Genomic DNA, 27,462 nt, shown 5'->3' with positions numbered 1-27,462 from the left:
GGAGAGGGGAGAAGGAGAAAAAGTTGCTATGCTCTCTCACACACCAGACAGAGGTTACTGATATTCTCTTAAAAAGTAGGAAAATGGGGACTTTGAAATATTTGAGTATTTAAAAAAATTAAAGCATTCTATTGAGAAGAAGAAAAAAAAAAACAACCACTCTTCCCCTTTTCCCAGAGGCTAATTTTCCAAAAACAGATGGTCAGGATCTAAAAGAGAAGCAAATATACCTCAACCCCCACAGGCAGAGAAATCTAACTTTGAACTTCTTTTTAAATTAAGAAAGGGGGGGGGCAAGATAAACTATTAATAAGTATGAAAAATTAGCTGAGCTACAAGTTTTGTTTTTCTTATTCAAAAAATTCTTTAAACACAAGGGGAGCAGATATAAAGGAGATGTTCACATTTGACTGACTTCCTATTTTTTTAAACAATAGTTGGGTTTTGTTGGTTTTTTTTTTAGATTGGACTCTTTGATCTTGAAAGAATTTTGCTCTTATATGATGGGGGAGAAGGGGGTGGTGGTGAAATGATCTGTTTTAAATGATGATGCAACTTAGGGATCAAAGCCTTTGCTTTCTTCTAGCCATAATAAGCTGTACTTGCCACAAAGCGTGAGTCTCCGGGCTCCTCTCCTTCGTCAGAAGGAAATGAAATGCACCGAGACTCAGAGAAAAGACGCTAAGTCTCAGCAAGGTGCAAAGTCTAAAAAAAAAAAAAAAGAAAAAGAAAAAAAAAGAGGGAAGTACTGCCCCTTTAAACGTTTTAGTGCATATGGAGTTTGATTTCTGAAAGAGATCAGTTTAACATCTCCATAGAAACCAGCAACAGATTATCATCAACAGAATAAATAACTAGTCTAATAAATTAAACAGAAGGCATAAGATCGCTGGAAACCTGATTACTGAAGTTCAACAATATTCCCCATAAACTCTCGTTAACCGCCTCTAAGGGGGGGGGGGGGTGCTATCTCTCCAATTCGCCGGTTTCCGGGGAGAGAGACGGTGGCCACTGCGGGGAAGGGAGAAGGTCCCCACCCTGCCCGGCGGAGGGTCGGAGAGCTCGAGTGAGGCCACACCGTCAAGCGAAGTTTGGGAAGTGGGAGAGCGGCCGGGAGCCGGGGGCGGGAGCCGCGGTCCCGGGGAAGGCGCAGGACGCGCCGCCCGGCCGCCGCGCCGCCTCGCCGCCACCAGGGCGCAAACACGGAGCTCCGCGCTCGGACGCCGAACGGGCCCAGCGCCCCCTCTGGGCACGTGGAGCGCAGCCCCGGCGCAGCCCCGGGGGACCCACTACCCCCCTCACCACGCCCCGGCGCAGCTGCTCCAGCTCAGCCCGGACAGCTCCCTTTAGGACAGCGACGTTCACGGTGTGTGTGTGTGTGTGTGTGTGTGTGTGTGTGTGTGTGTCCGCGCGTGCCATGGTGTGGGCGCGCGCGGGGGGGGGGGGGGCACCAATGTACCCAGCGATCTGTTTCCAGTCCCCTCTCACGCTCTCACGGCGCGTCCAGACCAGCTTGGAGACCTCCTACATTGACTAACTTTGTCCATCGGCTGCCCTGGCCTCCTCCCCTCGCTGCGCGCACCTCTCGGAGGTGCTGGCGGGCCACCCGCACATGCTGAGGGTCGTGCCTCCAGACTCTGTTGGGGAAGCGACGCAGAACCCCCCAGTGGCCCTTTGGTCCGGCCGGGTTTGGGGGAACTCCAAGCTCATGGGTGGGATGTTTTCGCTGTTTCCCCGGGTGAACAGATCCTACACACCCGCACCCACACCCGTACCCTCCCCCGCACCCTCCCCGGCGGGACTGGAAGGGGGCCCTCGCCCCGGGCCGGCTCCCCAAGCCGAGGCTGGTTCGGGAGGAACTTGAGTGTAGGGAGAAGAAGCGGCCCCTGCCACCATAGGCACTCTGCTCCCCCAACTCCGACCCGGGCTGGGGGTCCCTTGGAAGAAGAATCTGCACCCACCTCCTAGAAAAAAATCTATTATTATTATTTTAATCTACGCCCCCAGTGTCCCTCCTGCCGTGATTGACGGCGCATACACCTGTTCCCCTCCGCCGGCCGAAGCTTCCAACGCCGGGGACGGACGTTCGCCCCAGAGCTCCGCGGCGGCCCAGCGCCAGCCCGCTGCCCTCGCCCAGCCAGCTCCTGCCCGCCGCCCCAGTGCGCCCCTGCCCCGCACCTCGCCACCCCAGGGGTCGCCCCCTCCCCTCCCGGGCCCGGTTCCCGGGCCCTCCCGCTCCCGGCCGCGCTGGCTGCGGAAAGAGAGAAAGAACAGAAAGCAAAACTTCCTGGCGGCCGACGGCCATCAGCTGCACATTCTGCAAATGCCACCGAGTAAAAATAAACCGGCCGCCGCTCCGCCCGGCCGGCTCACCCCCGACGCACCGCTCGGGCCCCCTGCCCCAGGAGCTCCCTGACTGTTGGTCGGGCCTGATCCCCCATTCCCGCGCGCCCCCTGGAGCCCCGCTCCCCGATACTCCTCTGCCAGGCACCCAGCGCTCTTGTGCCCTGGAGCTCGACCCCGAGACCAGGTGGCCGGCCCTCTTCCGTGTGGTGCCCCTCTTCGCCCCGCAAGCCACTCTTTTCTCTGTCCTCCACCCGGCGCCTATTTCAGCAGCGCCCCTGGATTCAGGACTCCTCTTCCCCAAATGCTAAGCCCCAATGTCACCCTCAGCCTAGCCTCGGGGCACAGAGACCCCGCCATACCCTCTCCCACCGCGTCCGAGCCCCCTGGGAGCGCAGCCCTCCACCCGCCCGCCGGCCCGCCAGCCCAGCGTCCCACGTCCCCGGGCACAACTTCTCTCCCGGCGCACTCAGCAACCGCCGCAACTCCCCCGAACTTTTCCCCGGACACAGACGGGCTCCGGCAGACAGCCGCGCGGCTCCGAGCCGGTGCCCCGGCTCCCGGTGCCCGGTAATGCCAGCTCGGTGCCCGGGGAGACTGGGGTGGGGGGAGCAGGAGTGAAGAGAGCCACTTGCCGCGCCCGAGCAGCGCACTTGAGACAAACTTCCCAGGCACAAATGAAAAGGGGGACGCCGCTCCCCCATCAAAACAACCTCTGGCCTTCGTTTTCCCACCCGGAGGCCCCCCCTTGACACTCTGCACCTAAGTGAACACTGCCTACCTCGGCCGGCAGCACCTACACCCCGGTAGTGGGGCGCAAGAGTCGGCTGGAGGGTTTCTCCCATCCACCCCGTCTTCCCCTGGGCAAAGTCTTGCAAAGTCACCCCAGGCGCCCCTCACCCCTGCCTCCTTCTCTGCCCTGGAGAGCACATGAACCCCTGCAACTGGGGGAGCGTAGGGGGAAGGAGTGATTACACGGTATTGGCAAGGATCTGCCCCCACCCAGCCAGCCCGCAGCAAGGGGGGCGCCCCCACCCTATTTGCAAAGTCCTGCACTTGCGCCTAGCACCTCCCCCTCTTCTCCCCTACCCCGCCACCCCCTCAGTTGGAATAAGTGACCCCCAGCAGGAGTAGCCCTCCCCTCCCCCGGAGCTGCGCGCTGGGCATTCCCCTGGCCACGGCGGGCGACGCGCCACCCCGCGCCCGGGTGCCAGCCCTCCGTGCCCCCTGCCTCCCGCACGGCCGGAGTTGGGTGGCAGCCGCCGCGCGCGCTGGCTGGCTGGCTGGCTCTCTCGCTCGCTCGCTCGCTCGCCGGCTCCCGGCTGCAAACGGCAGCCCCGGGGGGTGGAAGGCAGCACCTGGACAGGGGGCGAGGCGCGGAAGCACCCCATGAGTCCCGAGAAGCGGCGGGGCGTCGGGGGGCGCGGCGGAGGGAGCGCGGAGTCTCTTACCTGCACTTGGGGCGGCTTTGGGTGACTTTCCAAGTCCGGGGGAAAAATGTGTGTGTGTGTGTTTGGGATGGAGCGCCGCGGGCGCGCATGCGCTGCCCAAAGTTGCCGGATCCTGGATTTTTCGCTCCCAGTCTCCGCTGTCGCCCGCTGTGATTATGGAATTCTCCGCGGCCGGGCGGGCGACTGGGTGGCACGCAAAACCCGGGCCGGATCGCGGGGCCGGGCTCCGCTCCACCCTCGCACCCCCAGACCTTCCCCTCCTGGTTTCTTCCCACCCACCTCCCAGGGCTGAGCTCTGCTTGCACGCACCCCGAGGCGCGGCCTGCCAAAGAGCATCTGAGCGCAGGGCTCCCTTTTGCGGCTGGTGAAGCTTTCTCCACGTCCCAACTGAGTGGAGCTGAAGCTGGGGGGGGGGGGGGGAGAAAAGGGGTGGGAGTGGGTTACTTTTCACCTGTTCTGGACTCCAGAGAGCCGGTGGGCTTGCCACTTTTCCTGAAGAACTAGCTCTTTTCTGCAAGTTAAAAAATGTTGGGCGCGTGATGTTCTCACTGCTCCATATTCGCTTTGCACTTATTCTTTGCAAGGAAGTTTTTCATTCATTCCGTTGTGCAAGAAATAAATGCTTAAGCGAGCAAGATAGGCCGAGAAGAATGAGGGGGAACGTGTGTGCAAGTACTGAACATGAAAAGAAATGAATAATATTATTTCAGAGAGCGGAAAGATCTGTGAAGAAAATAAAACAAGGCAATAGGATAAAGAGTGTCTTAAGAGAACTAATTTCTCCCCTCTCCGGGGAAAAGAGGAGGGCCTCTTTGAGGGGGACCCTTCAGACACCATTGGAGACACGCCCTCTTCCCCCCCTTGGCCCTCCCCGACACCTCCCAGCTGGCTTGAGGTGGCCACACCAGGCTGAGCCTGGAGGTCAGGAGCAGTCCTCTGCCCAATGGCTCAGTCCGCCTTTCTTGGTCAGGCCACCCCCACCCCAGGACTGAGCTGGTCACTGTACCTGTTTTTCCTTCTGCACAAGGACAGGATGCAAATCACGTCAGACCTGAAAGAAAGGGGAAAACACTCAGATGGTGAGATAAGGGAGACGTTGAGCACAATGGCTAAATTGACCAAATACCTGAACGATTCGTAGAATAAATGAATAAAAATTCAAAGTATGACCCACAGGTTTGAGAAGTGCTCAGCAGAGCAAAATGCCACAGGCTGGTAAACACTGCTGCAGGCCAGTAGGGTTTGGGCCTCATGGACAACGTTTCACAAAGTTTCTCAGGACTGGAAGTGACCAGAAGCCCTGTATGCTAATTGTCCAAGAGAGACATGTGCTGGGACATATCCCATGCCTGCCTGAGCCGGAAGTTAATTGGTAAATGGGTAGAGACTGGGGACTCTATGGTCCTCTGGCCCTGAGGTGGCCAGGATTTGCCTTGTCCCCCCACCCTCTTACCCCTACCCTCCCCTACCTTCCCTGAGGTTTGACGTTCTGATTGATGTTTCTCTGTCTCTGGATCTATTTTTGTTCATCAGTTTATGTTGTTCATTATATTCCACAAATGAGTGAGATCATGTGATATTTATCTTTCTCTGCCTGGCTTATTTCCCTTAGCATAATGCTCTCCATCTCCATCCATGTTGTTGCAAATGGTAAGAACTCCTTCTTTTTTACCGCAGCGTAGTATTCCATTGTGTAGATGTACCACAGTTTTTTAATCCACTCATCTGCTGATGGGCACTTAGGCTGTTGACAAATCTTAGCTATGGTGAATTGTGCCGTTATGAACACAGGGGTGCATATATCCTTTCTGATTCGTGTTTCCAGTTTCTTGGGATATATTCCTAGGAGTGGGATCACTGGGTCAAATGGGAGTTCCATTTTTACATCCCACACCTTTTAGATGCTGAGTGATCTCTGCTTGTTTGAGACTGGCCGAGAAGAACCCAACTCAAACACAGAGCTTGTCTCTCTGCCCCCGGGAATGGAGTAGGATGAGCTCAGGATTTGTCTGCCCAGGAAGGCCAGATTTGGGGGTGAGACACACCTCTCGGGTTCATTTAGTTTTCTCCTTCCCTTAGCCCCATAATTAACAGGAAGCAGCAACACGTCAACAATTAACAGTCCCTGTTGACCAGTGGCCCACCCCTCTCCATTGCCGCCGACCCCCCATCCCACCCCCATCAATGCCTCCTCAGTTCCCCAGAGGTGGCTGCTGGCCTACAAGCCCCTTGTGCCTGGTGACTCGGCAGAATGCACAGCCCCAGAGATCTCAAGCCCAATCCTGACATTCTGCAGAAGGAGAAACTGAGGCACGGTGAGAGGTAAGGGACCTGAGAAGTGGCAGGGAAGGTCTTCTAACGTTGGAGTCTCCTGGGCAGTCTGAGGAAGTGGCTAACTGCTTGGGCTTTGGCGGGGGGCGGGGGGGGGGGGGTGGTACCACCCTAGCAACCCACCAGCAGAGTGACCTTGAGGAAGGCATTTGACCCCTCTGTGCCTCAGTTGCCTCACCAGTGAAACGGGGGGGGGGGGGGGGGGGTAAATAATAGTACTTTACTGCCTGGGCTTGTTGAGAGGCTAAAATGAGTTAATGCAGGAAAAGTGCCTGGGCCAAGAGCATGATCGATAAATGCCAGTAATTGTCATTGCTCCTTGGGACGTCCAGTGCTCCCTCTACTTCTCATCGCTTCCTGTGCTGTCTCCCTTCCTGCCTTCCTCTTTCCCTCTCCCCCTCCAGCAACAGCTTGCACTCATTCACTCAGCAGGCATTTTCCGAGCCTCATGTGGAGCAGGTCCTGACCAGGGCTGGGGAGACAAAAACGAACCCAACAGCCAGGCCTTGGAGGAGCTGGCTGAGGAGTCTGCGGGTCAATCCCCTCCCCGCCTTCCCACTCGAAGCCTTCCCCTCCCCCTCTCCCAGCAGCCACATCTCACCCATCAGACTTGTCTTAAAACATGTATTCTCCCCTCCATTTTTTCTCAGGTGCGTCTCAATCCTCCCATCCCCCAAGGGGTCTTTCTGTATCCCCTGAAGGAACCTCATCTAGGGTGGGGGAGCTGGGAACTGACACCAAAGGAAGGAGCGAGGGGAGAGCGCCACACCCCGACCTTGGCCCCTGGCCTCCCAGCCTCTCCGTGTCTGCTCCCCGCTCCCACTGCCCTGGCAGGGGCTGAAATCGGGTGCTTTTCTCCTCCTTGGCTTCCCTTTCGCATGTCCTGAGCTTTCCCTAAAAGAAGACAAAGGCTTTCTCCCGGCCACCAAGATGTGGCCAGTGCCTGCCCCCGGACCTCATCTCCCTCCAGCCTCCCCTCGGTCACATTGCCCCGGCACACTAGCTCCTTGCTGTCCTGGAAAACACCAAGCGTGTCCCCACCTCAGGGCCTTTGCACTGCTCCCTCTGCCTGGAATGCTCTGCTTGGGGCTGCTCCTTGGCAGCATTCAGGCCTCTGCTCCCTAAAGTAGCCCCCCGGCCTTTCTCTACCACGGCACCCTGAGCGTCCACGGTGAGTTTGCTTCCTCCCGTGTTTCCTGTTCAGCTGCCCGGATCGCTGGGAACCCCTCAGAGGTAGGGACTTTGTTCTGGGTTCTCTCGTGTCCTCAGCACCTCAAACGGTGCCTGGCACGTAGTAGGCCCTCACTCTCTGTGAGTCGAGCACTGAGTGTAGATAAACCCATGTGGTCCCTGCCCTGGAGGGGGCTCTGCTGTAGGGAAATTTCTAGAAAGCTCCTAGGACAAAGTTTGGGGCTGGGGAGAGGAGGAGCTGGTTTAACCCAGGAGTTGCCAGGTTGGCACAGTGGCTTTGCCGCGTTTTCTACTCTCTGGTCTTTGGCCCGGGGTCGACAGTGGGGAAATACATGGCTCTGGTGAACTGTGCCCCAAAAGAGGAGGCTGCACAGGCAGGAGGGGGAGTGGGGTCAACTAAGCACGCTATCGAGGTCACCGGTCTCGGTCCCCTTCCTCGGTGGGCTGCAAGTGACCCAGCACCTCTCCCATTTCTAAGTCTCCAGGGAGGGTCCCCCCACTCCCCACTAGACTGTGAGCTTCCCGAGGGCAGGGTCTGTGTGCCTTTACGGCAGAAGCCACGGAGCCAAGCCCAGTGCCTGGCACCCGGAGGCTCTCGGTGACTGATGGTTGGACAAATAAATGTCTGTCTGTCTGTCTGTGTATTTGGAAAAGTCTTGGAAGTAATCGCGGCTCCGCTTCCTGGTCCGTTTTTAAAATTTCTAATCCTCCGCAGTGACGGAAAGCAGCACCTAACTGTACACCCACAGCGTGCTTGCTAGGTTATTATGTGCGAGGCACCGTGCTGAGCACTTACGGTATTAGACCCTCACAACAACTGGATGAGGTGGTTGCTATTAGGGATATACCCATTATACAGATGAGGAAACCACGGCACGGAGAAGTAACTTCCCCAAGGCTGAGCTGGGCTGTCTGACTCCACAGCCAAAGCTTTTCACCTCCCCGCCCCCTCCCCCCCGAGCCAGCTACTTGGGGGGTGAGGGGAAGGCAACAGAAACCCCAGGGCAACAAGCATTTTTTACCTTTATTCGGTTTCATAAAGAGATGAGACTTGACTGTGAGAGCATGGGGAGAGGAGAAGGGAGGGAGTAGAACAAAACTGTCCTTTATAGATCTTATTTCAATCCAGTAAAAGACAGAAGGAAGCAGACAGCACAGAACCAACCTCCAGATTGTGTACACAGTAAGCACTCAATAAATGTTGACCACGAGTCACTATTTTAAATCTGAAAATTTGGCCCTGGCTGGGTAGCTCAGCTGGTTGGAGCATCATCTCGTATACCAAAAGGTTGTGGGTTCGATTCCCAGTCAGGGCACGTACCTGGGTCAATTAAGAACACAATATGTCCTCGGGTGAGGATTAAGAAAAATGTCCCTGCATTCTGAATCAGGGTGACAAACACTCTCAGACATTTTTTTTTAAAAAAAATGTATGTAAGGAATAGATAACCTAAAAGAGTTGCCTCTTTTTCAGCGCTACCCAGTGACTAGTGTACTCACGAATTACAGGCTGTGTGCTTGCTTTCCTTTTTCCTACCCTACTCTTGGCCTTGGGGTGCTCCTTGGGCGAGGTCTGTGTTTGGGGGCTCACGGGGCCCAGCGTGGCGCAGCATCACAGTAGGCGCTCAGGAGATGCTATGACAATAGACACCCCAGCGCCGACTCCGATAAGTGATTACGTGATTCCTGGGCAAGTTGTAATTAAAAATAAAAAAAGAAGCTGAGTGCTTTTCTTTTATTTACGAGTGTCTCTCTCTCGGGAGTCCTGGGAAAGAGGAGAAGGGGGCTCTTTCCCCCCAAACGCTAAGCTGGGCTCCAGAATCCCACTCAAATCGATGAACCTGGCAAGTCCTTCCTCCCCCCAAATTCCCTCACTGTTTTGGCAAAATACATGATTATTCCGCTTTGATTATACCCATAACACGTGTTTATGGTAGAAAATTCAGAAAATACAGATAAACAGGAAGCAGAAAATGTAAATCATCTGTATTCCCACCCCCCATGAATAATCACTGGGGATCTTGCTGTATTTCCTGCCAGTCTACATGTTTTGTTTGCCTTTTTGTTTTTCTTTTCACTTTCTTGTTTTATAAAATCAGAATCACCCTGCATCTAACGTGTGTTTTCCACCTGTCATGTATACATAGCATAAGCGTTTTCCCATGGCGTGAAATACTCTTCCACATGATTTTTAATGGCTGTGTTACAGAGTTTGATCATCATTTGCTTAACCAGTCCTCATTATCGAAAATTTTGGACATCGAACTCTTTTCCAATTCTATTCATTATTATAAATAACTCGAATGACTACCCTTGTCCATCAATAATTGTGCATGTTCCTTAAAGTGGAAGTGTTGGATCAAAGAATGTGCGTACATTTCAAAGCGTTTCGTTCCCAATGCCAAACCGCCCCTCCCAGAAGGCTGTGTGAATTCGCCCTCCCCGGGGAGCCCATCTTCCATAAGCTCTCCAACCTTTGGCATTCTCTCTCTCTTTCTCTCTCTCTCTTTATTTTTTAACCCCTGTTAATTTAATGGGTGAAAGAGTCTGTGATTCTAGTAATGAATCCTTATTAGAACCGTGCTGGCCACAAGCAGGGGCTGTTTCAAGGTTTGAGCGGCCTTGTTCAGACCCACAACCTCGGGCAGAGCTGAGAAGGGCAGCCAGGAGCTGGAGCTGAGAGCAGAGCCCCTTGCCCGGGGGCTTCCAGAACCTCGACCCGAGCCCAGGCTCCGGCGGGCACCTGCTCAACTCCTGGGGCAGCGGAGTGGGGTCTACCTCGGTCTCTCGGCCTCAACAGAAATGAGCTCCGCCGCCTCCCACATCTCCACCCACACCTTCCAGAAACCTCTCTAGACAGAGGAGCCTCGGGGATTTCTACGCCAGAAATACAACCTGTTTTCCGAGCTCAGGACCCATACTTAGTGCCTGTTTTCATTTCCCCTGTTAGTGCGCTCACTCAGTTCCGACCAAGGGTTCCAACCTTTTCCTTTTCTAGTTTGTTCTAATGAATGTACTTTTTTGGTATTAATGTTTACCCCTGCCTGGTAATGAGAATAATGGCAGGTGACTAACTGTTTATTTTAGGAAACTTCCCTAGTCCCAGGGTCTCTGATCCTATGGCCTCCTCCAGCTGTAATAGCCTCTGGACCATCTAACTTTAAAAAAAAAAAAAAAGGCTTTAAATTTTGCAGAAAAAGGGGTTATTCACATGCACTACTAACAGTTCAGGAAAAACAGAGAAATGCGCCTGTCAATATAATGCAGAAAGTAAAAACACCCACAATCCGCGAGCCATGTGCTGGGGTGTGAATTGGACTTAAAAACTTAAAACAATGAATTGAAATGGAGCCCACCGGGCGCACCTCTGTGAGCCCGCCCCGCAGTCTGCCCAGGCGACCTGAGGGTGTGTGTGGGCAGGAGCGTCCTCCATGCCGGGTGGTGAGGTGTGTGTCTGGTTTTATGGGACAGTGTGTGTGTGTGTGTGGTGTGTGTGTGTGTGTGTGTGTGTGCGAGCCCACATGGCCCTTTAGGAGGGTTGGGGTCTGTGGCCAGGGCTGTGCTGTTTGCTCACTGGAAGGTCACGTTCACGCTGTCGACAGGCACCTGAATACAGAGAAGTACAGCCGGGCGAGGGGCAGCCTGCCCGCTGCCAGCACCTCTCATGACAAGGCCCCTGGCTACCCCGCCCCGCCCATGCCCGCAGGGAGGGGCAGGCCTGGCACCAGGGCCTTCACACCAAGGAGGGAAACTGAGCAACGGAGAAGGCAAAGGGACCCCCTGGCCTCAGAGCGAAAGCCACACTCCCGTGGTTCCTGCCACAGACCCAGGGCCCTGTCTCCAGGCCCAGGTCCTCCTCCCCCCGGCCTCCTCCCTCCCGGCTCCTCCTCCCTCTCCCTCTCCAGGTCTGGAATGAGCACAGATCTCAGGGCAGAAGCAGTGGACTAGCCATGGCTGCGCTGCTCTGGCCTAGGATGCAGTCCCGCCGAGGGAGGGTTGGCGTGGCCAGGCCCTGGGCAGGAGGCACCGCTGTGAGACTCCGGAAGTAGCCAGGCTCCTCCCGACGGGCACCTGTGCAGGTGCCAGCCGCCGCCCAGGGCTCGGTGTCTCACAGAGGCGGGGCTGGCCGGGGAGGCAGGAAAGAGCTGTTTTGTGGATGAGGTGCCCTCGTGTCACTCCGACAGGAGTGCCAGGTAGCTGGACGTGGGCGGGGGGTGGGGGGGCGGGCTGCCCCGCTCTGCCAACCTGGCCCGGATGTGAGCAAAGGCCCTGCCCACCTCTCTGGCCTCGCCTCTCAGCACTCTCTCCGTCATGCACTCACACACCCTCTGCGCCAGCCGCACACAGCTGCTCGGAGCTCCCGCCTAGGTCTCCCCTCCGGGCCTCTGTCCAGGCTGTTCCCTCTGCCCTGAAGGCCTTTCCTCCCCTTCTTTACTTGCCCTTCTCTCACTCACTCATTAAGACCAAAGCAGGTGTAACTTCCTCCGGGAAGCCTTCCCTGATGTCCCCCTGCCCAAAACTCTGCTGGCCTCCCACAGCCCCCTTGGGTCCTCTGCCCCAGCAATTACCATGCTGTATTATAATGGTTTTCTCCCAGAGACTATGTATGTGTGTAATTTTTTAAATCTAGGTTTAAATAAATGGTGTATTGGAGTATGGATTTCCCAGTTGGGTCACTTCTCACATCCAAGTTTTTCTCTCTCCTCTACCTTCCTCTCCCTCTAAAATCAATAAAAATATTTTAAAAAACAAAACTTGGGTCACGTGAGTACAAATCCCAGCTCTGCTACTTACTCACAGTATGACCTTGAACAAGTTCCTGACCCCCCTCAGCCTCAGTGTCCCCATCTGTCAAATGGCAACAAAATCAGTGTCTGCCTTACAGCATTGTCAGAAGAATTAATTGAGGTGATTCATGCAAAGCTCTTAGCCTGAATTCACAAATGATAGCTGTCGTCACTATTATTTCCAGCATCGAGCAGGATGCGTGCGGGCTGTCAGGTGGACGGGCAGTGTCTCTGTGTGTGATGTGCATGTGGTGTGGGCATGTGGCATACGCCAGGGCATGGCGGCGTGGGGGCGAGCCAGTAGATGCGAGCAGGCAGGTCCTGCATAGATGTGGGTGTCCACTCTGAAGGATAACCGGCTAGTTATTTATGGTCATGGCTTAAGAGGAAAAAAAGACAAACCAGTGTTCAGTAATGACAAAGTAATTACCTTTTTATGATTTTTTCAATGGGATTCAGAGGGAATATGGGCCTTGGCCATGGCCAGAACACCGAGCCTGGCTTTGAGAATACCCTGATGCTCTGAGCTCCCTCCCACTGCATGTGTCCAGCCAGGGAGAGGGCTGCAGAGGCTGCGCGCTGCTGCTAACCGTGGCAGGGGTCGGGCACAGAGGGGCTGCGAACCAGGAGCCGCAGAGGGCGAGCTCTTCCAAGCTCTGGCTGAACTGTCCACATCGAAGGGGCCAGACCCAGGGCCGAGGACGTTTAACAGAGAACACTTCAGAGTGGGAAATGGAGGCAATGAGGGAAGAAGACACTGACTCACCCGTGACCACGCAGGAATTAGTGGCAGAGTGGGAGCAGACCCCGGGCCCTCTGACCCCGGGCCTTCTGACCCTAGGCCCTCTGACCCCGGGCCCTCTGACCATAGGCCGTGCTCTTAACCACCACAGGACTCACATGAAAATAGGTGTCAGCCTGGCCTTAGAGCTTTGCCTCAAATTTCTACTCAGAAGGAGTCTGATTTGTTAGAAGAGGATTTTTCCCAGAGTCCTTCAGGGGATTGTTGGAGACGTAATTTCAGGGCAGCAGGTCCTCAGATGATAACTAGATTCCACTGTGATTGTCATTATCTATCTAGTCATAGCTGATGGCGAGTGAGGGAACCAAACCAGCTTTAGCCTCTTATTCATTCATTTATCCACCCATCCCCCCCACCCATCCATCCATCCATCCAATCATTCATCCATTCATCTATCCGATTATTCATCCACCCATCCAACCTTCCATCCATTCACCCACCCATACTTCAAACAAACCATCTGGCGTGTGCCCCCATGCGCCAGGCACCTGAGTGTCTGGAGATGCTGAGATGCACAAAACAAAATGTCAGGAAGAGCCAGCAAAGAAAATCCAGTGGCACAGAAGACTTCTCCAAGGCACCTCCAGGTCAGTGCAGATGGGAGAGGGGTGACCCCAGCTCTAGGTCCAGCTCTGTCACTAGGAGGCCGGGATATGCCCTTTCCGTTCTCTCGTGGCTATGCTCTCCTCCTCTATCATTGGAGGGGTGGGACTAGCTCCGGGGCAGGTGGACACTGGACAGAGAAGATTCCCGGGACGGGTAGCCCTCTGAGTGGGAGATTATGAAGCCCCTTGGGGGCAGGGAGCAGGAGTTCCCTTGGTGTATAGTGACAGGATGCAGACCAGAAGATTCTGGAAGAATAAGGAAGAGGAAATAACGGGTGAGGAGTCTGTCCCAATGGATCTTCAAACCATCGCTCTGTTTGTCCTCACCTGCCTGTGGGTGCCCTCAGCCTGAGTCTCTTATCCCAGGTGAGTGACAAGCCCTGTCCCTTTGTCCTCTCTCCCCCACCCCCCCGCCCCTGCCTCCCCGCAGCTGTGATAGCCCACACGTAACACTCTGCCCTCTGGGATTTATTTTAAGGTCTTGGCTTGTTTATTTATTTTATTTAGAGATTTCTCGGCGCTTTGTGGGGAGGAAAATTCGAATGGGGTGATTATGAAATACTATTTCACCTCGCTGTTCATTCACAACAAACAAAGAGAAATGATTGGTGATTAAAAATGCATTCTCTCTGCTTGTTTTCTTTTGTTTTACCATTATGGAAATATTATAAATACTGAATACTAATCTGGACCTGCGGGGACCTCGCAGACCTTCCAGAAACGGAGGCTCCCGCTCTCCCCTGCAGCAATCTCGTTCTGTCCCCTCGGTCCCCACACTATCGCTCAAACCCGCCCAAGGGGACAGGGATCGGAGGCTCCCCGCATCCTCGTCCTGGTTCCCCACTTTGGCGGAACTACAAGGAGAGCAGAGCCCTGGATACCAAGAGCACTTGTTCGTCCAAAAGTCACGGCCGTGGGCTTCCTCCTGGGCCAGGCTGCCTGAGCCCCGCGTGCCGGCGGGGTGACCTGGAGCACGTGCTTCTCCTCTCTGAGTTTCCATTCAGTCCTCTGGGAAATGGAGGTGGAGATGGTACCCCCACCCCCCAGGGCTGCTTTGAGAATGCCATGGAGTCACATCCTATCCCAGGGCCTGGCCAACAGGAGTTTGCTATCATCGTTGGCTCCTCTACTGACTAATACCCACCTCCCTCGTGCTCCTCTGGGCCCCAGTTTCTCCCTCTGGAAGGTGAGAGAGCTATGCTGGCTGCCATCTAAGTCCCCCCCCACCCCCCACCCCAGCTCTGGTGGGGGAGGCTTCAGCCTCCAGGGTGGGGTGCAGGGAGGGCATCCACACCCACCTTGACTCTCTGAGACCTTGGCGTCTACCCCAGAATGCAGCCTGTGCCTGCTCGGGACTCCTAGACCAGCCCGGCACTTTCCCAATGATCTCGATCACAAACCAATAAATAAGAGTCGGAAGGCCTGACCCAATTCCAAAGAGTGCCACCAAGTCCAGACAAACAGCGCGCACCGTGGTGTCCGCGTTCCGTTCCTCTTTCACTTTATTTAACCAAATTAACTGCTCTCCGTGTCCCCTGCGTGCGAGTGTCTCTCTCTGTCATATAAAATACAATCACGCCTGCTTGCTACATGTTTCAGATACTTTATCATTAACATCAATTCCAGCCAAATTAGGAGTTTCTCCCAACATAATTGCCCTTCCCATTATCCAGCACTTTATTTTTTCAAAGCACTTTTCGACCATTAATTAGTTAACCCTTAGGGCGCCCCAGTGCAGGCGCTCAATGTCACCCTCCCTGTCTCCCAGCTGCAGTGGGGAGGGGTCAGCTAGTTTGCTGGAAGTCACCCTGGATGTGGGGGGTGGGGTGGGGGCTGGACCCTGGAAATCCTCCCTCGAGCCTCCGACCCTGTGTCCCCGCCGGCCAGGTCCAGGCCTGATCTGAGTTGTCAGGGTGGGGAAGGGGGTCCCAACACGTTGACGTCCCCTCACTCCTGATTCTCTCCATGGCAGAGGAGGGAGCAGGATGGAAGGCTGGCTGGGTGGTACCACCTTCTTCGCTGTGACTCCCGAACAAGAACAAGACACCCTCAGACAAAGGGACCAGCAGGTGCCGTGTCTATAGCCCAAACCGTGTACTTGTTCCCGCCACCAACAGGCACCCAGGAAGGAGTGCCTCCAAGGTAGCAGGTGCCAGCCTGCCCTCCCGCGGAGTGTCCAGCAAGCAGACGGCCTGGCTCCTGGCTACGGTGCTACAAGGTAAGGGGGCGCGTGGGGATGGCCAGGAAAATCGGGGCTCGTGGGCACCCATTCCAGAAGTGGCGCTGGCTGCCACCCAGGGCCAGCTCCCTCCAGAATTCTGCCAACATGTTGCCCTTGCCCAGCTAGATGCAGCCACGGTGCTTGTAGGTGCCACGCTAGCTGGGCACACGCACACTTTGGAGCAGACCTCGTGGGAGATTCGGGGGGGTCATCTGGGGGAGACGATGTCTTTCTTGGACGGGGCTCTGGCTTGTCGAGATGAAGCCTGGCGGCGGCGGCGGCAGGACCCTGTCAAACACCGATATTTTACATTTATGGCCTCTCCACCGTCCTAACTTCTTTAATGATTTTTTTTTTTTTTTAAATACGTGAGCTGGCTCCCGCAGGGACATTGCCAGGAACTTCAGGAAGGTTTTCCAAGCTGCTCCCTAACCAGAGCCCCGTGAGTTTCGCGAGCTTTTCATATTCAGGGTTTTCCTTTCTCCCAGTTGCGTGAGGCTGGGGCCCTGCGAGCTGAGGCAGCCTTGCAGATGCAGCCGCAGCTCCCAGCCCGGGCGCTGTCCCCTCACCCCCCCCCCCCCCACCTTTCCCACGCACCCTCTGTCACATCAGCCTGTGGCCAGCTCTCCAGCACAAGGCCTAGCCCCCAGGCCAGCAGCCCGCCCGCTCACCATTTGCTCTCTGCGGCCAGACACGCTGGGGTCTGCATCTCAGCTCGGCCGCTAACTAGCAGGTAGGCCCGGGGCAAGGTGACCTCTCTAAGCCTCAGTTTCCCGGCTGTCAGGTGGCGTTGCTGCAAGGCCCGGGTGAGATAAACTAAACCGCGTGGCCCATCGCGGCGGCTCATCTGATTCTTTCAGCTCCGGGTTCGCATGTGTAAGCGAGGCGGTGCGGTCAGGCAACGCCCTCGTGCTCCAGCCCTCCACTCCCCCGAGGAGGACGGGCATACAACGGGGGCGAGACCTCGTGGGCGCCAAGCCCCGGACCTGCCGCCCCAGATGTGATACCTTCCCCACGGTTCAGATCCAGCCCCAATGCCAGTGTTCGCTCGGCCCAGGCTTGATCCCTGGCTCCTGTCCGCGTGCCTGGCACGTAGCAGCAGCGCCATCCACACGGCAGATCCCCGATGACCATGGGAAATAGCTCAGCACGGACCCTGTCCTCACCGCGTGTCAGGCGCACGGGGTGCGGCTGAGCCTGAGTCTCTGCCGGGAGGGCTCCTGTCCTGGGGAAGGGTTCCTGTAGGACCACCAGCCACTTTGGTTCCTACGTAACACAACCCCTGAAGGTTTGTGACATGTCAACTCACAGAGCACTCGGCTGGAGACGCCGCCTCCTGCAGACTGCTACCTTCCTGTCGCACAACAAAGTCAGGCCTCAGAGAGATCGGGTGATTCTCTTCAGGTCACAGAGCAGAGCCCGGAGGCCAACCTAAGAACCGCAGACTCCGTTTCTAGCACCCGCCTCCACACCCCTGCCCCGCCCCCCCCCGCCCCCGCCTTCTACCCTGACCCTCACTCCCTCCCCAACCTCTGTGGTACCTTTTACTCACACAGCTGTGGCCTGGGGCCTTCGCCAGCACCTTGAGTGGCCAGCTGGCCTCTGCAGGACTGAGATGATCCACGCAGACCCACCATTGGGCGGGGGGGTAGGCTGGAGACCCCACCCATGCCATCCAGTGGAAACCGGCCATCCTTGGGGACCAGCATTTCCAGGTGATGCTGAGGGAGAGTGAACAAGTCAAAAGCGTCAGGAAAAGAAGGTCAGGTTTGGCCTTACCTGCCCGGGGCTCCCCCCACCACGAGGACCCATCCATAGAGTCTCGGCACTGAGTGTCAAGTACAGCTGACCTGGGTTTGAATGGTGGCTCTACCACTCACGAATGTCCCCGAGTCCTGGTGCTGAGTAGGGGGTTGGGGGGATGCAGCCACCTTTCCAGGTGGGGCCATCTGCCTGCCCTGCAGCCCCCCTGCTGGGGCCACTGCTCCCTGCCCCCTCCCCAATAGCCCGTGGTTAGTGGGGCTCTGCCTGTGGCAGGCCCTGGGCTAAGGGCTTTGACTTACAGCATTTCATTTGAGCCTCACAGATAGTCTGTCAGCATCCTTGGGTCACAGATGGTCAGACCCAGCTTAGAGAGGCTGAAAGACATACTCAGTTCTGGGCCCCCAGCACCTGGGCCTGTGTCCAGCTGGTACATAGTAGAAGCTTGATAAATGTTTGTTGGATAAATAAAAACAAGGCCAAGAGAGTGGCTAAATGGAAGGTAATAGCTCCTGTGAATCGGGGGGCCCGCCATGTGCCAGACACGTTCTACATGATAATTTCCATGAGTCCGTTTAATCTCTGCAGCAGTCCTCAGGGTAGGTGCCCTCATCCTCTCCATCCACGCAAACGAGACCGAGGAGATTAAGTGACTCCCCCAGGGGCGCCCAGGTAAGCAGGCAGCGCGCTGGGAGCTGAGCCCAGACAGCCTGGCTGCAGAGCCTGTGTTCTCCCCGCTCGGCCCTGGTGGGTAAGTGCCTGGAAGGAGGTGGATGAGGGGCTGAGGGCCTAGGAGCTCTGCCCCCGGGGTCCCTGCCTCTGCCACTCCGGTGTTCTGAGCCCGAAGCCAGGCCGGGAAAACCGTTTCCTCTAAGTCCTGACCGCTCTCCCCGGCACATTCCCACCGTTACCTACGCGGGGAATTAAGACTCAAATCCTCGTTTGACACGATGCAGGAGGATGCTAAGTACTTAAGCGCTAATTAATTAGTGAGCTGTACCCGCTGCCACCAGCTGCTGGAGGAAACCTCAGACAGACCCCCAGAGCGAGTGCCCGCGCCCTCCCTGCCACGGAGGCCACGGCGCCAGCCAAGCACGGGGACAGCGAGGAGGGGGCCAGACGGGCAGCCCAGGCCCGGCCTCGGGTGAGAGGGGTCCAGCGCGGACCTGCCTTCCCGTCCTCAGAGACCTGTGGGGCTGGAGTTCTGGGACCTGCCTGGCCAGGCCTCCCCATGTGACGCTCACAGGACAAGCAAGCGTGGTTTGTCTGACTTTGCAACAGGCTCTCAAGGGAAGGCAAGAATCCAGGGGCCATGGTGACCCCTCCATACCCGGGGCAGTTTCTGGGGCCCCTTAGACAATTCAGAAGCATTTTATCCCCCCAAATAAGCTGGAATGTGTGGGGTTTTTTTTAGGGTCTGGGCTAAGGTGCAACCAGTCCTCCCAACGCTGAAAGGTGGGGCACCCTAAAGCTGGCTTCAGTGAGGAGGGCCCGGCTTGGGATCGGGCTCTCTCCACCTCTCTTGACCTTGGTCTTACTATCTGTGGCTGGCCAAGGTCAGGCCCCAGAAGGGGAAGATGGTGGTGGACAGCTGGGCCTTTGAAACCCCGCTGGGCCTGCCTTTCTGCTCTGTCACTTCCCTGACTTCATGCAAGTCAGTTTCTGGGCCTCAGTTTTCTCAGCTGTAAAATGGGACCAGGCTTCTCCTCAGGCCTGCTGTGGTGGTTGTCGATGTCAGCAGAAGCCGTGGCATCCAAGGGATTGTCTACCTGACTCTCAATTCTTTGAGTCCATAGGGCAGTGGTCGGCAAACTGCGGCTCGCGAGCCACATGCGGCTCTTTGGCCCCTTGAGTGTGGCTCTTCCACAAAATACCACGGCCTGGGCGAGTCTATTTTGAAGAAGTGGTGTTAGAAGTTTAAGTTTAAAAAATGTGGCTCTCCGAAGAAATTTCAATCGTTGTGCTGTTGCTATTTGGCTCTGTGGACTAATGAGTTTGCCGACCGCTGCCATAGGGCAAACGACCCAGGAGTCACTCGAGACTGTCCGTCTTAGCACTGAAAGTCCCATCACAGGGAACCCACAGTCCGGAGCAAACTGGCACAGTCCTCAAACGCCCTGCTGTCCTGAAGAGGAAGGCGAGGGGGAGAGAAAGCCGGCCATGGTTGGGCAGAACTGCTTCTTCTGAGTCAGGAACCCCTGGAACCCGGGCCCGGAAGCCCCCTCCCCACAGGTGTGAGGCTTGGGAAAGGCCGACGGTGGCAGCCGGAGTCCTGGGCACAGTGAGGGGTGGCAGGGCCCCAGGCCCCGGGGCTGTGGCTCTGACATTATCCCCAGCCTGCGTCAGCTGCGGGGCCGCCTCCTGCAATATTTGCTTAACAATCAGCCCAGAAACGGGCATTGTTCAAGACAAAAATGAAAAACATTAGGCTGGGTTTGTTTTCTCTTTGCCGTCCAAATTCCTCTGGGCTCTCGGGAGGGGAGATGGTATCTCGGCCCTGCCACCTCAAGGACGCACGGAGGCAGGAGCTGGGGCGCCCAGGTTCTGCTCCCACCGATACCCTCAGGAGCTGGGGGTGCAGGTCCTCGGTCTGCCCAGGTGCTCAAAAGGGGGGAACTTCAGACGGAGAGCTGACGGCAGGAGACTCTCCGGTGGAGTTAAAACAGCACCACCCGGGCTCACCCCCATTTCACAGGTGAGGAAGCTGAGGCTCAGCTGGAAGGAAGCCCCACCACCATCCAGGACGGAGGCTCACCCCCATTTCACAGGTGAGGAAGTTGAGGGTTGAAGCCAATATCAAAACCAAGGCCAATCAGGGGATGTGAAAGAGGGCATTGCTGATTGGCATCTCAGAAGAGCCAGAGTTTTCCCAGAATCGGGCTGTCTCTTTAAGCATGTGTTTGCTCATTAAACACGTTCACTGAGCGAGGGCTGAGGAAGTGGGCTGGAGGAGTGAGAGGGGCAGGCTTCGCCCCCTTTTCCAGAACTCTCGGGCCCTGGGAGAGGATGGCCTCCCTTTGTGCCCAGCGCCCACTTTCCTCCAACCCCAGCCCCTGCCCCTGCCCCTCCCCCAGCAGGACAGCCCCAGGCTCTAGCCCTTTCCCCCACCGTGCACAGGGGAGGGAGGGCGGGAGGCGGGCCTGGCTCACCTGCCAGTGCTGGCAGCTTGGCATGCAAATGGGCGTGGGGCAGAGACTGAATGTGCCAGGGAGAGTGGGTGCAGGCGACAGGCAGAGGCCGGGAGAGGCCAAGCTGGCTGCTGGGCCGCTGGGCCGGGAGGCCCCTCTGTTCCCGCACTTTGGATGCACCTCCTGTGTCTTCGCAGCCCCCTGTGGGGTCCCCTCATCCTCTTCCCTCTGTTCTGGGAAGGGAGGAAAGGAAACGGAGGCTCCGAGAGGCAGCACCACTGGCTCAGGGTCAGTTAATTTGAGAGACTGAACCCAGACCTGCCTGAGTCTTCACTCGGCATCACCTGTGCCGCCCCCACCGTGTTGAGAGACGGCTCTGGGGCCAGGCCTCTCCGATTCACATCCTGCCTCACACTCAGAGCGGCGACAGTTGTCACTGGTCGGTGCCTCTGTTTCCTCACCTGTGAGCTGGGTCAGTAACCCAGTCTCCTCGCAGGGTTCATGTGGGCTCAACGCCTCAGTGCCGGGCGCATGGAGGTGCTCGGAGGGCGGCCATGGCCGGCCCCTCCTGCAGTTGGAGTAATCACGTTATTGCTTTATGACTCAGGCTGCCTCTTTGAAGCCAGCCAGGCTGGCAGACGTCCGCCAGGGCTGGGGGCGCAGTGGGCTTGGGGTCCCACTCCAGCCTCGTCCTCCTGTGGCTCCCCACCCCCACTACTTGGGAGGATTGTTTCATCCTCAGCCCCCAGGTCTGGACGGTTCTAAACGCCCTGGTCTTGCCAGGGCCATCAAGTCTGTCTGCCTGTGGCCTGAGCAGGGCCTCCTGCCCTCACAGGCATCCCACCCTTTCCTGCTCCAGACCTGGGGCCTGGCTCCTCACCCCAGCTTGTTGGGCAAAGCCCTCCCCCACTCTGGGCCTCAGTGCTCCCATCTGGAAGCGGAAGACAAGACCGAACAAGCCCCAGGGTCCCCAGAGGCTAAGACCTGGGAGCCCAGACTCTCAGGGCTGAGGAAGCAGAAGCAGTAAATCAGGCCACCCTCAGGCTCCCCTGGAATTCTGCAGCCACCTCCTGGCGGGGCACTGGCCCCGGCTGGCCCCCCCACCTGCTGTGCCCCCAGCAGCGGGCCTGAGCCATCACTCCCCTGTCAGAGCCCAGTAGAGATTCCCAGAGCCTGCGGGAGCTGGCCCAGACTCCTTCGCCTGATCACAAGGTCCCACCTGGTGTGGCCCTGCCGCCCGCCCCTCTTGTCTTCGGCCCTCCCGGCTCCATCACACTGGCCTTCTTGTCTGCCGAAAGTGCCCTGTGCTCATGGCCCTGGCCTTTGCTCATGGCCTGGCATTCCCAGAATGCTTTCCCTGCCTGCTTCCTGCCCCCACCCCTCCGTTGTCAGGTCTCACATGAGACAGCACTTCCCTGGCCACCCACCTTAGTCTTGGTGACATGTCCTTCCTCCAAGCTCCCAGAGACCCCTGCTTCTCCTGAGCATAAGCCCACCTTGTCCCTGTCCCCGAGGAACGTAGAGTCCAGGAGAGGAAACCGAGCAAATCCACAGGTCCTAGCTCATTCATTCATTCATTCAATTCACTCTTCATCCAGAAGTATTTATTTTATTATTTTTTAAATATAGTTTTGCTGATTTCAGAGAGGACGGGAGAGGGAGAAAGAGAGAGAAACATCAATGATGGGAGAAAAACATCATGTGCCCTGACCGGGAATCGAACCGTGACCTCCTGCTTCATAGGTCGATGCTCAGCCACTGAGCCATGCTGGCCGGGCCCAGCAAGTATTTACTGAGCACCTACTATCAGCCAGCTGCCAGGGCTGAGCCAGGTGCCTGCACTCCTGGGGACTGGAGTCCTGGGAGCCTGAGGGGCATGGTTGGTCAAGGCTCCTGCTATTTAAAAAAGGGCCGTGGGAATGTATAAGGTGATCTGGCTCCCCTCAGGCCTGAGAGCACCCACAAGGCTGGGACCGCATGTCAATCATTGTTTCTCTTCCCCTGCCCCATAGAGCACAGCCCAGGGCTTGGCACACAGGAGCGGAGCGGTGAGTTGGGTGAAGAGAACGGAAGGGTAATGCCGTGTTCCACATTCGGGCTTTGGGAGTTCCTGGAAGGAAAGAGAGACTGTGATGAGCTGCAGCAGTCAGAGAGGGCTTCCTGGGGGAGGTGTCAGGAGCAGGGCCTTGAAGACTGTGGCGGCTCAAAAGTTGGCAGAGAGGAGGGCAGATACTTTCCAGGAATGGGGGGAGGGGGAGGGGCGGGTAGAGACGGGAGGAGCAAGAAGTGTGAAGTTGAAAACAGAGTGGGGTGGGTGGTGTCAATAACATTCAGGAAAGACCTAGGCTGCCCTTTGGCTGCCACCATGTCTGGGACCCCCTAAGTCCTGCTCTGGCTGGAGGTGGCTGGGAGCCCCCGTTCTTGTTGGCAGGCACACCAATGCCTGCAGTCAAAGCCAGGGTGCCCTTCCCCCAGCTCCCGAGCTCGGGGAGTGCCCTGGGCAGGGCTTGCCCAGGCCTGGCACTCGGGCTGCGCCCTCCGCCCTGGGACGTCCTGTACCAAGGAGGACCTATTAAGGGACAAAGGTCCTCCTGGGGTGCAGGCGGCTCAGCCCTGGCAGCTGGCCCAGGCTTGGGCAGCAGCAGGAACCCCCACTCGGCCCTGCCACCTCAGACCTGGGACGGTGAGGGAAGGGGCAGGGCCCCAGGTCGGTCTGTCTTGGGCAGGACCACTCACATCGTGTGAGGACAGATGCTGCGTGGCGGGTGCCCTCCTCCTGGCAGAACACAGGCAGGAGGCAGGAGGCAGGAGGCAGAGCGCTCGAGAGTCTGGGCCATGGAATCCAGCCGTCGTGAGTTCAAATCCTGACCTAAATATCTGTGTGATCTTGGGCAAGTGGCCTGACCTCTCTGTTTCCTCATCTCTGAATAAAATGGGGTTACGAATAATACCTATTTTTTAAAATATATATATTTTTTTTATTAATTTCAGAGAGGAAGGAAGAGGGAGAGAGAGATAGAAACATCAATGATGAGAGAGAATCATTAATTAGCTGCCTCCTGCACGCTCTCCACTGGGGATCGAGCCTGCAACCTGGGCATGTGCCCTTGACTGGAATTGAACCTGGGACCCTTTAGTCCACAAGTCGACGCTCTATCCACTGAGCCAAACCAGCCAGGGCAATAATACTTATTTTTTTAAAATATTTTTTTTTATTGATTTCAGAGAGGAAGGGAGAGGGAGAGAGAGAGAGAGAGAGAGAAACATCAATGATGAGAGAGAATCACTGATCGGCTGCCTCCTGGACGATCGGGAATTGAGCCTGCAACCTGGGCCTAGGCCATGACCTCCCGCTTTGTAGGTCGACTCTCAACCACTGAGCCACTGCAGCTGGGCAATACCTGTTATTATTGATTCATTGAGAAAATGCCTGAAAACACCGCAGAGCCTACCATAAAGCAGCTGCTCAATAAATGTAGCTGTTACCTGGAGAGAGAGGGACAGACAGATGGGCCCGCAGGTTGGTCTCGAGGCCCTCTCCTGCCCCTCTCTGGGGTCCTTTTGGCAAAAAGGAAGCAGCTTTGAGATACGGATAGAGCATCTGCTCCCCAGGGAATCTGCAGGGGACGGGGGTGATGGAAGTGCCCGCAGCCAGCCATGGGGTGGGGGTGGGCGGCTGCATCCAGGTGTCCTCAGGCCGGCACAGGACACGGGCTTCTGTATCGCTGAATCAGGGCGTGGGAGCAATCAGCTGTTGGAAAGTGGACTCGCGTTTTATTATTGCTGAATGTTATCACCCTTGATAAGAACCAGATTAAAAGGAGGGAGGAGGCGGCAGAGGCAGGGTGAGCAGGTGGGAGAGAAGCAAAGTGCAGCACTGGTCTTGCTGAGCAAGCCCTCTGGTCAGGGCCTGGCCAGGACCCCGGAGCCGGGCCCTCCTGGGGGGCACGGGGCGAGGCAGGGACTGCAGAGGCTGGGGAGCGAGCTGCCGGGCACATGCCTGGTGGAACGTGGGGCCGGGACCGTGCCCGCGGAGGTCTCCTGCCCAGGGACGCGCCCCCGTCCGATGCTCTCTGCTGCCAGCCGTCGAGGGGGGCTGCTTGGCGAAGTGACCCTAATGAGGGACAGATCCGGGGACAGGTGCTGGAATCCCAGCGCTGACACTTAGAAGCCAGGTGACCTTGGGCAAAACGACGTCAGTTCTGCCAGCCTCAGTTTCCCCACCGGCAGCCACGGTGATTACTGCGTCTACCCCAAGGCTCAGGGGGAGGATTAAATGGCCTGAAGGAGAGAGAGTGCGTGCCACACAGAAACACTCCTCCCTCCTCCCGCCTGTCCTGCCAGCACCCAGGGAGACTCCCACGGCGTTGGCCGGCCTTTCCCTGGCCCCTGGCCCTGTCCTCCCTGCCGTCACAGGGCCTCACCCTCCGCCTCGTCCTCTCCAAAGCCTCCCACCTCTTCACTCCCTCAGGGGGCAGGCAAGGCCCAACGGCCCCATTTGACAGATGGGGAAGCGGAACCTGGAGAGGGGTCGTGGCTTGTCCAAAACCGGAGTTGGCGTCGGGGAGCGCTGGTTCTCTGCCCAGGGCATCTGCCTCTTGCCGGCCTCCCCGCCCCTCTGACACCTGGCAGGGGTGGGGGCCTGGCCTGGCAGGGCCCAGGCGGCCGGGGTGTCCAGCTGTGGGGCCCCAGCCCCGGAGGCATCTCTCTGCCCGGGGACAGACCTCGCAGGGTGGCCCCACAAGCATTCCTTGCCATCAGGGGAGGCTATAAAAAGCAACACTTTTCAGCCCCAGAGTGTGACCTGTGCGACTTCACAGAATCCAGAGGAAAACAGAGATAACCTTGGGAGGCGACCTTCAGGAGGGGCAGCCCCAGGCGGCAACGCGGGCTGGGTTTGGGATGGGGCATGGGGCACGGTGTACAATGAAAAATGGGGCATTGTTACTGCTGCTGTTGTTGTTTATTATTATTATTATTATTATTATTATTATTATTATTATTACATTAGAGCCACTGAGTACTTGGGGCTGGCCATGGGTGGGCCCTGTGCACTGATCCCTGGATCCTCCCAGTTCCCGATGTGCTCCGCCCTCTTATTATCCCATCTGACAGACCCGGCCGCACAGCCCGAAAGGAAAGGAACCGGCTCCATGCCCTCTCCCTCACTGCGTCCCACCCACACGCTCCAGTCACGGCCGCCTCATTTCAGCTCTGCTGACAGCCTGGGCTCTTCTTGCCCCAGGACCTTCCCAAGCTGCTGCCTCTGGCGGGAGGGCTTGTCTCTTCTCTCTCCGCCTCCCTGTCCTTCAGAGTTCAGCTGGAGTGTCACTCCCTTAGCCAGGCCTTCCCAGGCAACTTCATCCAGCCAGCCAGCCACCCGTCCGTTCATGGATTCTTCACCCATTCAGTATTCCATGTTTCCTGAACGCCTGTCACGTGCCAAGCACTGCTCTGGGTGCTCGCCACACAGCAGCGAGCAGGACTGAGGCTGGCATCCGGAGGACCCTGACCTCGGAGCTTCTCTCGCCGGAGGAGCTGTCCGCCCCGCCGGGACCTTGCCACCTTGTCGGGGAGATGAAGGAGGAGGGTAAATCTGGCACATCGTCCCAATGTGCCAGCGTCTTTCTTAGATTGGGGGAGCAAGCATTCTTTTTTGTTTGAGCAACGCAGACCCACTACGGGACAGCACATCCACTGCGTAAACTTAAGAGAAACACAGACTGCACATGAGCCCACCCCCCCCCCGCCCCCCGGGGCCTTCACCATCAGGCCACCCCGGGGCGGGGATGCTCTTAGAGGCACTTGGGGGGAGAAGGTTTGAGACTTGGGCCCCAGGGATTGCGCTGTCCCAGCCTGAGGAAGCCCGGTGTCCAAAGGACTGGGCTAAGGTCCTCTGGCTAAGCCCGGAGCCGGGGCGATCCGGTGGTCTCCCAGCCCGGTCCGGACCCTGCTCCTGCCTGCTAGGCAAGCAGCCTCGCCTCTGGGTCTTCCTTTACTTGCAGGTAAAGTGACGGGCTGTGTTGGCGCTTCTCGGGGATCCCAGCAGGCCCCGAAAACCTGCCCGGCTGGCTCGGCGGCCAGATTTGGTGGACCAGCTTCCTCCGGTTCCACACCGTCTCCCAGACCCTGACCATGGTCTTCTCCTCCTTCCTCAGCCCCGCCCCCCAACGTCCATCCTCTTGGTATCTCCTGCCTGAGAACGGCTGAAGGCAAACACCCCGCCCCACCCACCCCAGGCTCAGAGGGAAGAGGAGAGAGAGGCAGGAGGAAGGTCACATTTCTGCCTTGGCCCGCCGCCTAGTTTTCATTAGGCCCGCTGCCTAATTTTCCTGGGCAGCACTTGCTTTCTTGGCTAGTCTCCCCTATTTCTTAACCATTTCGGAGGAGAGCTGTCACACCCCCGTCCCCCTCGTCACTGGTATCATGGCCTGGAGTTCTTCCTGCTGTGTCACCCCAGTGGCTCTTGCTGCCACACCAGCCCACACCCCCTTCTCCTCGAGTCCTCAGGGACAGAGAGCAGCAGCTCAGACATACCCAGACTTGATTAATAATTATACTAATTATGATCATTAGCCTTTATTGAGCACTTACTATGTGCCAGGCCCTGTGAACTCAGTGACTTCCCTCAACAAATTTAAGGGCTATTATTATCACCCCCATTTTACAGATGGGGAAATTGAGGCTCAGGGATGGTATGTGGTGGAGCTGGGACCCAAAATCAATGCCACTAACCACCGTGCCATATGGGCTCACAGAGTCTTTGAGTGCCCTCCTCCTGGTAATGTACCCTTCCACGCGTGTGGGCACACACACACACACATATACACACACACACACAC

At 57.0% G+C, this 27,462-nt stretch overlaps 1 protein-coding gene across 1 annotated transcript in view; it reads right to left on the bottom strand.

Annotated features, from left to right (window-relative positions):
* Positions 1-3,859, bottom strand: part of CASZ1 (castor zinc finger 1) — a 147,592-nt gene extending 143,733 nt beyond the window's left edge. The window contains exon 1 of the mRNA XM_079778227.1: positions 3,795-3,859. The gene's annotated coding sequence lies outside the window, so the exon portion shown is untranslated. The remainder of the gene's footprint in view (positions 1-3,794) is intronic.
* Between the last annotated feature and the right edge of the window lie 23,603 nt (positions 3,860-27,462).

Source organism: Cnephaeus nilssonii (genome assembly GCF_951640355.1).
Source record: "Cnephaeus nilssonii genome assembly, chromosome: 7".
Classification (NCBI taxonomy): Eukaryota; Metazoa; Chordata; class Mammalia; order Chiroptera; family Vespertilionidae; genus Cnephaeus; species Cnephaeus nilssonii.
Note: the sequence above shows the minus strand (reverse complement) of the source record. Positions and strands in the feature narration are given on the sequence as shown.